Source organism: Phalaenopsis equestris, unplaced genomic scaffold (assembly GCF_001263595.1).
Source record: "Phalaenopsis equestris unplaced genomic scaffold, ASM126359v1 Scaffold225472, whole genome shotgun sequence".
Lineage (NCBI taxonomy): Eukaryota > Viridiplantae > Streptophyta > Magnoliopsida > Asparagales > Orchidaceae > Phalaenopsis > Phalaenopsis equestris.
The window spans coordinates 46,569-58,941 of record NW_018243516.1 but is presented as its reverse complement, the minus strand read 5'-3'; positions in this window follow the sequence as shown (position 1 = coordinate 58,941).

The following is a 12,373-nucleotide window of genomic DNA, read 5'->3' as shown; positions in this document are numbered from 1 at the left end:
TATATATAATTGATTAGTAGTAGAGCTGCTCTTAATATTTTCTTACGGCCACCAACAATTACGTAATTTGCAAAAGTAGGAAGGAATTGGTAAAAAAACATTTTCCGATAAATAATTGATGATGTAATTAATTGATTTTATTTTGTTCACGGCATGCTTTTAAATATGGTGGTGCGAAAGGATATTGGGACCATACCGTAGAATGTTCTGATTTTTAAGAAAAAAATTTGTGGTTGAAAAAGAAATTGATAAATATATGTGAATTATATTTACTTGAATTAAATTCATATTTGTAATTTTTTTCTTTACATAAATATAAAATATAATAAAAAAAATAAATAAGTTTGAAAGAAATTTTTTGGGGCAATTACATGAAGGGCACTGGGAACTTTTATATTTACAAATCAAGCATTATCTTTCAATAATTTCTTAAGTTCTCACTCGAATATCAAAATTCATGATAACACCGAAAGCCAAAATTTTCATTTTTAACAATTTCTAAATGAATTGATCGTGGCACGCCTAAATGTAGAGGTTCAGTTGTTCAAAAAAATCACCTTGACATTTAATTTGTAAATAGGAATGTTTTGTATGTTTTCCTCGTAATTATCCCAAATTTTTCTATGGGGCAAGTCAGTATCATCACATCTAGACAAACTCTTCTATCAAAATAACTATAGAAGATAAAATGATAAATTTTGTTATGTGCACATAAATGCACGGCGGTAATGCAATATATTAATGTAATAGTGTTGTATGAAGATTTAACATACAAATATGTATAAAAAAATTGACAGATAATACACCATAAATTTTTGTGAACAAAATCCGAAGGGGCAAAAATTACGGGAACTGATTCAGTTGAAATGTTTACATTATGCCGACGTAGGTTACAAAATTTTACTGGCCCTTGAATAACACGTAGCAATATTTCACAAGTTGGATGTGACTTGTTATGGAAGTGACATAAATGTTGAGAAAGTGGTGTTGACCCAATTGTTGTAAAAAAGAGCCGACAGTAGGGTCGAGTGATAGAAAGTCTGATGCCAATTTTGTCGGTAGCTACAGTGATGGTTGAGCAGCAGAGGTCCAGTGGTGGTGACGGTGATATGGCGGTGTCGCGGCCAAATAAAGTGCCAAACAACGGTGGTCCGACAATTAAGGTGGTCTGGTGGCGCTGGTGTTGATCCGATTGTGGCGGCGGCTAGATGGTGATGACCAGACAACTGTGGTCTGGAGGTGTCAGGGTAGCGGTGGTTCAACAGTGATGGTCCAGTATAAGTGACGGTGGTCGAGCAGTGGTGGCGACTAGTGGGCGATAGTCGAGCAGTGACGACATCAGTTTGGTGATGAAAGCAGCTCGACGAAGATGGTCAAGTTGTGGTGTTCAGGTGGCACGCCGACTTAAGACGGTGGGTGGGAAGCGGTGACAGTGATCCAGTGAAGACGACAACTAATCGGTGGTGGTCTGGTTGTGGTGGAGCTTGGGAATCCTCAAGAGCTTAGAACAGCTTCAGCTTTCTCTTCTAGGTCAAGGTCCACTAACCCGACCCAAAATTACGCAATAATTTGCTTTCAAAAGATGTTCAAACTTGACCCAATTAATATTTAGTGGCTAGTGTGCAAAATGAAAATGTTATAAAATTTTAAAATAGTTTACACACTAGGGGTACTATGCAAGTATACGTATCGTTTCAAGTAATATAGTGCTTTCTTCTAAGACCTCAGTATCGATCCCAAAGAGGAGAAAGATAAGAAATTCCTTACGCTAATTCTAGCCTACTACTATCAGTCCATATTTTAGAATGTCGATTAAATTGATTTTTTCTAACAACTACTTTTAAATGAAAATATTAAATATAAAGAAAAAAATTCTGGATATAAGGATAACTTTTCTGGATAAATTGTTTTGAAGAAATTTAAGATGTTAAAAACTACCCTTCTCGTGCAATGACCTAGATAATGTGTAAGAATGAAATTGTTAAAATATAATAAATATAATGTTAATGTTGTCAGTGACAAATAAGAGCATACATATTCTTTACCCCTCCCGGGGCTAGTAAAAGATATTAACTAATCTAGAGTTTTTCACCCGCTTGTGTTAGTATTGAGTATATTATGACCTCTCACTTCCAGATTACCCACTATGTTCTCTCTATAGGATCTATTAGGGACCCTTACGGTCCAAACTCTAAAGTGAATTAATAAAAGATTCTAGTATGTCACTCTAGAAACATCAATTTTACGCCCATCAAAATTTATCTTCTTATTTATTTGCACTCCCCCACGTGATTGCAATGACTCTGCCCAAGATAAAATGTGGTACTCACTAGTTTGATGAAATCATAGTCCTTCTGGGTCTTCATGTTTCGCATTGGATTTTAACCTCACAAGTGATCAGTTTGCAAAGTAAATTAAGAGCCGATGAAAATACCATCACATTAATAAAATAAGAGAATATCTAAGTAAATCTAAATTTCTGAACATGCATCTATTTCATTGGAAAAGAAAAGTAAAATGAAGATAATGGAAGAAGTAGTAAAATGATTGATAAAATTAAGTAATAAATTATGTGCCAACAAGGAACATATGTTTACCTACCCTCTTTCAACTGTATAGGTATGCTTACTATTCTATTAGTTTCATGCAACTATCTGTCACATTGAAGCATCTAATAGAAACAGATCATTAAAAGATCATTAAATTCAGATCATTAAATTACATTTCCTTAAAAGTTGCATTGCCGCCTAAACTATTTTACTAGCCAACCGGTCAATGTGAGTGCACTCAAATTACAAGATCATTGCTCTCCCGAGTCTTAGTTTCACATGCAACAAATTTTAACATAACTTATTGCCACTTAAAATACGTCAATGAAGTAAATGGTATATTACTCATCACATGAAAATAAAAATAATTCTATCATGAAACAAATTTTCCTGCACATGCCAATACTTTATATTAAAAGAAAAGAGTAAAGAAAACTACTCATGAAGCATGGATAAAACACCAAAGAAAACTTTGTTTAAATCAAAGAAAATCCACTAGAAAGTATTTACACCAATTATAAGATAATGAAGAACACAATACTTAGTTTTTTCCCTCTGAAAGAAAGATGAAAAATCTCTCCACTAAAGTCTCTTGCCTATCGATGCGCCGCTCGTACATTCCTTACACATATCTCTCAAAATCCCTCACTAATCTCTCTAGGAAAAGTGAAAATTTACATCTTTATACTCACACCAAAATCCTCCTAAAACACTCACTAATTACTTCTCTAAGCTCCCCTAATTACCTGTCATGAGAGGCACCAAGCCTCTCTATTTAAAGAGAAGCAAAAACCCCTCCTTTCTAAAAGAGACACATCTCGTCATCTAAAAGACACACCATTTCACTCCAAGAGACAGGTCTCTTCATTCAAAAGCCACTCCAAGTGTTTAGATTCATTCAACCACTCTAAGGGGCATGGAAGTTGTCCAGAAGCTTCCAGAACATCCCAAAATGGTCCAGAATAGAACAAAAAATCGTCCAGAAACCGTCTAGGGCTCTATAGCACCAGTTTATAGTTTTGTATGGCGCTATAGTGCCACCTTGCGGGCAAGTTCGACGTTTCCCCTCGTTTCTCTTTGTTTCAACACCATTTCGCCCCGTTTCAGCTCTATTTCTCTCCAAATTGATATATCTATAAAATAATCATGAAAATATCATTTCTTTAATATATAATTTCATTAAAAAACATGGGATAAATTTAAGGAAGATTAAACATAGAAAGACATCGAAATATGCGAGGTCAAAATTTTCTTCCTGGCTCAATTTGCCTCGAAATTGCACTGTTTTTGCTTCATTTTCATTTAAGCTCCAATTCTTATATTTGAAACAAAAAACATTCAAAATATCTTCCTTTAAAGGCAATATCATAAAAAAAGTACATAAAATGATCATGATATGTACATTAAAAAAAGGTAATTATAAGGTGGATCATTCTCCCAAACTTAAACGTTACTTGTTCTCAAGTAACACTACAACTTTAAAAATATGTTGATTTATTTTAGTAGGGTTCTTTAATATGTACTAAAATTTTGGTCTAGAAATGATATAGTCCAACTTAGAAGAATTTACAGTAAATTAGATGAAATCTAAGATATCAGAATATTTAGTATTAAACTTAAAAATCTTGATTTTCTATTTAATTCAAAAATAATTAAAAATATTCCAAAATTAGAGAAATATTAATTTGGATTCTTAGAGAAATATTAATTTCAGAATTTATGGCATCTAAAAATAATTTAACTTTGGATTCTTAGAGAAATATTAATTTCAGAATTTATGACATCTAAAAATAATTTTACAAATACTTACTGAAATTATGCTTAGGATTTATAAGTTTTCTTCTTTAGAGATATTCAAGTGAAACCAATTTTTAATTAGGTCTTTATTCCTCAAGCTTCTCGTCTCTTTTTCGTACTTTACTTCTCTTTTCTTTTTCTTTTCTTTTCCTTTCTTTTTTTTTTCTTTTCTTTTTCTTTTCCTTTTCTTTTCTCTGGATCTTTTTAATCTCTACATTTTTTCTTTGGCGATGATTATTATATCTGGATAGGTCTTTAATGATTTTCTTTCCTTAACTTAAAATGTAGAATTAGAGAAAGAATTTTTTTATAGATTATAGATTCTTCAAAAAGTATTATTCTAATTTTTTTTTTCAAAACTTCAATTTTTCCTAGTATAGATAATAAAATCATTTTCCTACTTTTTTTCTACTAAACATCCTCACTTTAGCTTCATCCGTTCTACTAAAGTCCTTACTAAGTTTTCCTATTATATTTCTATAATTTAAATTTTAGTTTTCTTAACATGACTTCTCATAACAAAAAATCAAAATAAAATTAAATTTTGAATTTTATATTTTTCTTCCTCGCCCCAAACTTAAATTTTTTAATATTTTGCAATCAATTCCATAAAATATAGTAGGAAGAAAAAGAAAAGATGAATTTACCGTCAACTACAACATCTTATCAAATTCACATACATACATAATCAGGATAGAATGACTGCAGATCAAATTAAATCTAGCATAAATCATGCTTTCTACAATATTAAACTAAAGGGAAGTATACTAACTTTAAAATTTATTTTTCTTCCTACCCCCAAACTTAATTTTTAATATGTATAGCATTCAATACATAAAATATAAACAAGAAGAAAAATAGTTTAGAAAATCTATCTACCACAAATATCTATCAGAAGCATCTACAAGTATTCATCAGAACAAAACAATATGCAATAAAAAGTAAATCTAAACTAAACATACCGGAATAAAATTGAACTAAAGAAAGGTCTAACAAGCAGGACAAATATCAACATAAGAATATAAATTTAAGTGTTCTCCAAATCTTCTATACTGTTGTAACACAAACACAAACACACATGATAAATAAGGCCAATTCTTTCTTTAACTTATCACATCTCTCTTCTCTGCCTTTAATTTTTAACGAAATGACTAAACTAATCAATTAGGTACTAGTAAATGTTTTTATAGAGTACAAACCCATAGATATGATTCTTCATGATGTATTGGCTCTTGTGCACCAACCTCAGACATCACCATATCCTTTTATGTATGCACCTCTAATAGTTACAAGGATAGTGTAAGATTATCCACGTGTTACTCATCAACAAGTTCTGCCCCGAGACCTATCAATTCACCAAATCAATAAAAATATCCTACACTACTTATCCTATTTTAATAACCCAATGCTCAAGGAAGTCTTTTCTAAGGTATTCAAGTCCTTATGAGCGACTGAGAATATTTATTTTTTCCATAAATGAGACATTGGACTGTGTAAGTCTAAGGTCTAGGTGGCTAGTGTGGAGACAATAATGCTAATGTGTGCTAAACGAGGGATACGGAGTGAGATTTTTAGAATAGTATCTCCTACCTCAAGGACCTTCAATGATGTGAGATGTCAAGGACCGTTCATACTATTCATCAACTCTTAGTGGGATTATTGCTCCCGACACTCTTAGATTATCAATAGTCATAACCTGATTAGAGTAATTAGCCTGTGGACTATCTATACTACTTTACAAAAGATTCAGGACTATACTACTTTACAAAAGATTCAAAAAAATAAAATAAAATTTCTTTTGCTTGTTAAAGTGAACTCTGCATGAAAATTTAAACAACTTTTGCATTAAAAATTAAAGAATTTTGATGAAAACTTATAGAGGTCCATTGTTAGTCACTTGGAACGGGGTTAAGGACCCCCATCGTATGTTGTTGGGTTTATAGCTTTTGTTCAAGGTCAAGAAGCAAACAGTCCAGCTCTGAGCCCCCACCTTTACCAATGTCTTACACCTAGTCCTGATCTTTCATATGTGACAATGGGTTTTGCTTTGCATGTTCATATTTTTGCGATGACTTGTTTTGCTACTTCTGTATATTAGATTTTTCTTCTTTTTTTATGTAATTTATTTAAATTTTCTACAAATATATTATGCTTCATGATACTAACCATGCAGCAGTAGCAGATGCCTAAATACACATTTACATTTTATGTACTACAATATTCTTATTTACCTTAAAGTATTTTCTACCTGCATTTGTTTACTTTACATGAAAAACTAAATCAAAGCTGAAAACGCCTAAAGACACTTTCAAAATATAAATGCACTTTTAAACCAAGTGAACACCCTTAAATCACTCCTTTTGGATTTATAAGAATTTCTCGAATGAGGTAACCCACAGTTGCTAACAAGAATTCTCTGGTCTAAGTGAGCCTAACAACTCATTCAGGCTAAGTAAATTTAGAAGAAAAAGTGATGTTAGAATGAAGAAACTGTGAGATCCTAACCTGTGCACTCTAATTAAATTAAAATTTCCTAAATAAAACATTTAAACAAAAACAACAACAAAATCAAAAAAATTAACACATACACTACAAATCATGAAACGTAAACCTTAGAACCGCTACTTCAACTAAGAGCTCGGAGCAAACACTATGGGCAACACAACAAGGGTATGTAGAAGAACTTTATCGAGAGAGCAAATGACTCTACATCAGCAAATTTTATTTTAGAATTAAACAATAAGCTATAGGATTTCGGGGTAGTCCATTTAGCACAACGTAAATCCTCAACTTATCTTTAGGCTCCTATACATTCATGTTAAGCAGTATAAGTCCTAACTCTCTTTAGGCTCCGAAATTGTAGTTCAGTACAACATAAGTCTTCATATCTCCTAGGCTATTTGCATGATTCATATCATTAAATGTAAGCCCTAAATAATAAAATTTATAAGATGAAACATCCAATAATATTTGTTCAAAACTGAAGCCGAACCATAGGATAGTTTGGGAAGTCACGGAGGTTCTCCATATAATCAGTGAAATTCTCTACCTTTCTTTCGTTGGATTCTACAATAACTGTTCCTATTTGATCCCTTCCCATTTAATTTTTTTATGTCTAACTTTGAAACCCTAAACATTGAATTCATGAACCAATACCTTAAATCTAAATCGAGAGTTTTCTTTGGTGACTTCTGTTGTCTATGATGTAATTAACTATAGGGGCTTGCCCTTATAGGAAACTTTAGAACCCAGGTAATATAAGCCATATCTAATCTTTTATATTAGATAGGGGAACTTTTCCGTCAACATAAAAGTTCACAGATCAAAATAGATGTCATAATTTTCTTTGTTTATTTAATCGAGCCTAGCTATTTAGTGATGTATCTATTCGTCAGAATAGGTGTATCACTCGTGGTGTTGTGCTCATTCATTTAAACAATTAAATATATAAGATCAGTTTGATCTCAAATTTTTAAAATTAAAATGCTACTTTTTAAAATTATATATATGTATACTAAATTAAATTATATTCTTAAAGAAACTGAACAAAACATCCAATTTAGCGACCGATAGGACAATGCAAGGAGTTTCAAATCTCACCACTGTGAACTTTTCCTGACATCCATTGGAGTTTAGGAAGGAGCTCTCCTAAAAGGTAGGATAGAATCCCACATGAATCCTTCCTAAAGATATGAAGAAGCTCTCCTCGCCAAGGAGATCACTAGTGCTCGCCGGAGTTACCTTTCCCCAAGCTAGGTTGATGCTTCCCTAGCTGTACTCCTTGAAAACTTCACTAGAGAAGAAGAAGGTAGCACACAAGAAGGAGAGGTTGGGATATGGCCAACCTCTAGCTCTCTCCTTGAAGAAAGCCCTCAAAACATCAAGCCCTCCAAAGAAGAAGAAAAACTCCAAGGGGGAAAAGGAATAAAGAAGAAGAAGGAGAAGAAAATAAAAAAGAATAATTAGAGGAAGAGGAATGACTCTAGCTCTTGAAGGAAAATCTCACATCACTCTCTCAAAGGTCTCCCACAACTTTCCCTCGCACTCCCTGTCAAATGACATTGATCCCCTTACATGCGAGGGATCAATCTGTTAAGCAGCTAGCCTCTACTCCAGAATGACCAACAAGACATCAAAAAGTGAACAAGAAGGTCTTAAAGTGAGGGAAAATGGGTCCATTCATGCCAGCCTTTCCAAATCCCTAGGCTCATGCTCACATCTCCACCAAATGGAGGCCTGAGAGTCGAAATGACGTTCGAAATGGTCATGATAAACTGAGAAGTGATCGGTGCCTAGAAACCCAGCTCTTGGGCACCCATACACTAGTATAGAGCCTAAGAGCTACTCTCCTTGGTGTTGAGACACTAGTTGGGTAGTTGGGCGCATAGGTGCCCCATTGGGTGGCGCTAGAATTTTGGCATCTTGGGAAAATGTAGAATTTTAACCTATTAGACGCCTGAAGTGGTGCTTAGGTACCCAAAAAACAGTGAAAAAATGTTTTTCTCTCAATTTCAAACATCTGGGAAGGTGGTTTCGGGTGCCTAAGGGCCTGATGTCAGCGATGAGGCACTCGTTTAGCCCAAAACCCTATTTTTTGTCGGGAACGCCTGACGAAAGATCTTTTTGATATATAAGTTATGTGATACTCTGTATGATGAAATTTTGTCCCATAAATATGAAATGAATAATTCTCAGTGGTCATTTTCATGATAAATTGGTGCTAATGATTGTCCTAGAACACAATGCGGATAGGGTGTCCTAAACCTTAATTTTTCCGTAGCGCGCGTAGGATGACACCATGACTTACTTTGGCTATAAGAGGTTCCAGAAAGACGTATGGCTAATTTTAAACATCAGTATAGGCACCAAGAATGTCTCACATCCCAAAGAAACCATTTTAAAGGTTATTTTTCTGGGTAGGGTTTAGTCACTGCCAACCCTAGTGACTTGCCCCGAACAAGTGATAACGTGTCCCGGGTGGATATCTGAGCTACCAGATACTACAGACGGATTGTGGACAACCTTGAGTCATGCAGGTGGACACCTTACACTTGTGAAATAAAAAATTGATGGCCACATTATGGTTTTAAACTATCTCAAAATAATAAATCCTTCATATGCCTTGACGCTCAAGGAGGATTTTTGGTTATGAGGCTGGTTATTGTTTATGTCCTTGGATATTGAAAAGACTTAAACATCCTAACTGGGGATGTTATTCCAAAAGTTTAGGTAGCCTACCCATCAAGATTATTTGTAGAGTCTAGGGTTTCCATTTTTATATATAAATCATTCTCACCTGACTCTATCCTTTAGTTTAGGAGTTCCAATCACTTCGTGCAGTCAAATTAAGTATTCCCGAGTCATATTTTTTCTTTTGATTCTACCTGACCAAATTAAATTCACTATTTGGTCATTCCAAATTCTTTGACCACCACTTTTTAGATAAACCTCCTCCCTTTGATGAATAAATCCCTTCACTTCGGCCTTTTCAATGACACATAATCATCAAAATGTAATTCCCATTCTTTGAGCTTAATTTTTCCAGCTTGGATTCTTTCTTTATCTCTAATGCTCCTATTATGAAAGTCTAAAATTTTGATAACCTATCTCATTACATTATTCAAGAGTTTTCTGTAAATCTCACAAATCTAGAGATATAATTAACTACGAGGGCTTACTCCTGTAGGGAACGAGATCCATAATTAAAATAAACCTTATCTTACACTTGTAAAGTTAGGAAAAAAGCCTCATTATGTAAACCTATGGTAATGCCCATTTTTAAGGTAATATCATCCTTCTTTGGGAAGATATGTTAATCTTCAAAAGTCATGCCTGGTCATTTAGATAGAAGTCTTTCGAGAGTTCTATGGTGTATGGTGATACACAGAAATTCGAGACCAATGTGAGAGGATCTATTCTTAAGGTCAATCAAGATGCAAGGGTAGAACTCACTTCCATGAGGTCATGGTTCTCACAGGACAAACCAACCCCTTTTGTGCAATGTGTGAGTGCCCAAAGTACATGGAATAGAAGCGAGATGGCTATGCATATGGCTAGAGTGATATTTTAATGGCCATTGCTAATTCTTTAAAATGTTTCAACTCAAGTTTACTTAATATCAATTTGGTTATTTTATATGTATGATGTTTTTAAGGCTGTGGATGCAACATTTTATGCAATTTTAGTTTCGGTTATGAGTTTTATTTAATTTTGAAAAGTTAAGTTAAAATTATTTATTTTAAGTTCGTGTATAAGGTTTAGTCCATGAATCTACTAGTATTCAAGGAAAAAAAAAGAAACAACCTGCTACAATGGGGTTGACCTATCAAGAAAAAGCACAGTATGCAGCAACAAGATGAGTGTTAATCCTAGACTTACATTAGACTCTTCGGTTGACATTATCTGAACCATCATTATTGGTTTAGTTGAGATTCATCATTTGCAATAATGGTCATCGTCTTCTGGATGGTTTAGACTCTATTGAGGTTTACTTTAAGTTATGGTGATTTTATAACTATTACTCATCTCTTACTTAGGCTCATCTGTTGAGTTTTTAGAGTTTGTTGAATGTCCAATTTAATATGATATTTAGATTCATCTTGGTTTATTTGATTATTTGTTGATGATTTGGTTTACTTAATAAGTTTGGTTTCTTTATTCAATGTCGGATTTTTTTAGATCATGAGGTGTATTCTTAAGCTGGTCATTCTTAACCTAAGATGCTCCATCTCACGGTAAAAGTTTGTTTTGTTTGATTTAATGTTCGTTGTTCGAATCTCTTGAAGTGATTAGTTAATAATTTTAATCTTATTAAGTTTGTTTATTGAGTTTAAGATAAGTTCTTAGTGTGTGATAATTCTTTAGTGCTTGTTTCTTTTATTGATTACTTTTAAGTTGAATTATTTAAATCTTAGGTTCATGAGGTTTATCATCTTTTTATTAATATCATTTTATTTTATTGAGGTTATGTTTGTAATTTCTTTTAGTTTGATGCAATTATATATTATAATTTTTTCTCTTAATTTGATGACTATTTGAGTTCAACTGTATGGATTTTAATTTCTTTTAGTTGTTTAAGAGAAAACGAGTTAGGAAAGATATAATTTTTATATTATTCTTTTAATTATGATTTTCATTGTATTTTAATTGGTTTAAGTTTTCATTAACGACGTATAATTGGGTTTTCTTTAAGATTTTAAGACCAGAACTGTATTACATTTCATCTTATCGTATTTATTATTATTATTATTATTCAATTTTAAAACTTCTAATCTTTCATAATGGCCACCGGCAAACATTTCTGTCGCCTCCATCTAGCTTACATTGTCGGAGAATATTGTTCAATAACAGGAAGCCACGTGGTAATTTGGCCCACTGATATACACGGTTCACGCCCATCTTATGATTAAACATCTGATATAAATTTGCATAAGTTCCTGGCATGCAAACCTTGATCTCCTCCTCCGCCTCTCAAATCTCAACTCTGTTTGCCTCATAAACTACAAGGATGCGGAGAGACAACATTAGATGGGGCTGCTTCATTGACGTGAGATGGGGAAGAGAATGAGAGAGACAAAGAGTTAGCGAGATGTGCTAAGGCAACGGAGGTGACGGAAATCTTTGACGGTGGTTGTTTCAAATGAACGGAAAGTTCAGGGGGGTTAAAGTGAAATTTTTAAAGTTTGGTTGGTGAGGGCATCATATATGAAGTTTTAGGCGTTACGTATGTAAAAGCCCCTTTTAATTAAGGCAGTGTTAAGGTGACTTATAGACTTAGCTACATTTCGGTTTAGATGTTTTAAATAATGGATTAATGATTAATCTTCTGAATTAAGTTAATTGAAGTTAACAAACTTTTTTTTTTTGCAAATATTAAGATTTTTAAATAACTATAAATTTACCCCTAATCTTGCTTTAAATGGTTTTTGGGTTTTAATGGGTGAAGTGTCATTTTAATTCGTTAGTTCACTGAGTGTTATTTCTTTTTAATTTCCCAGTTGAGTTATATATATATATATATATATATA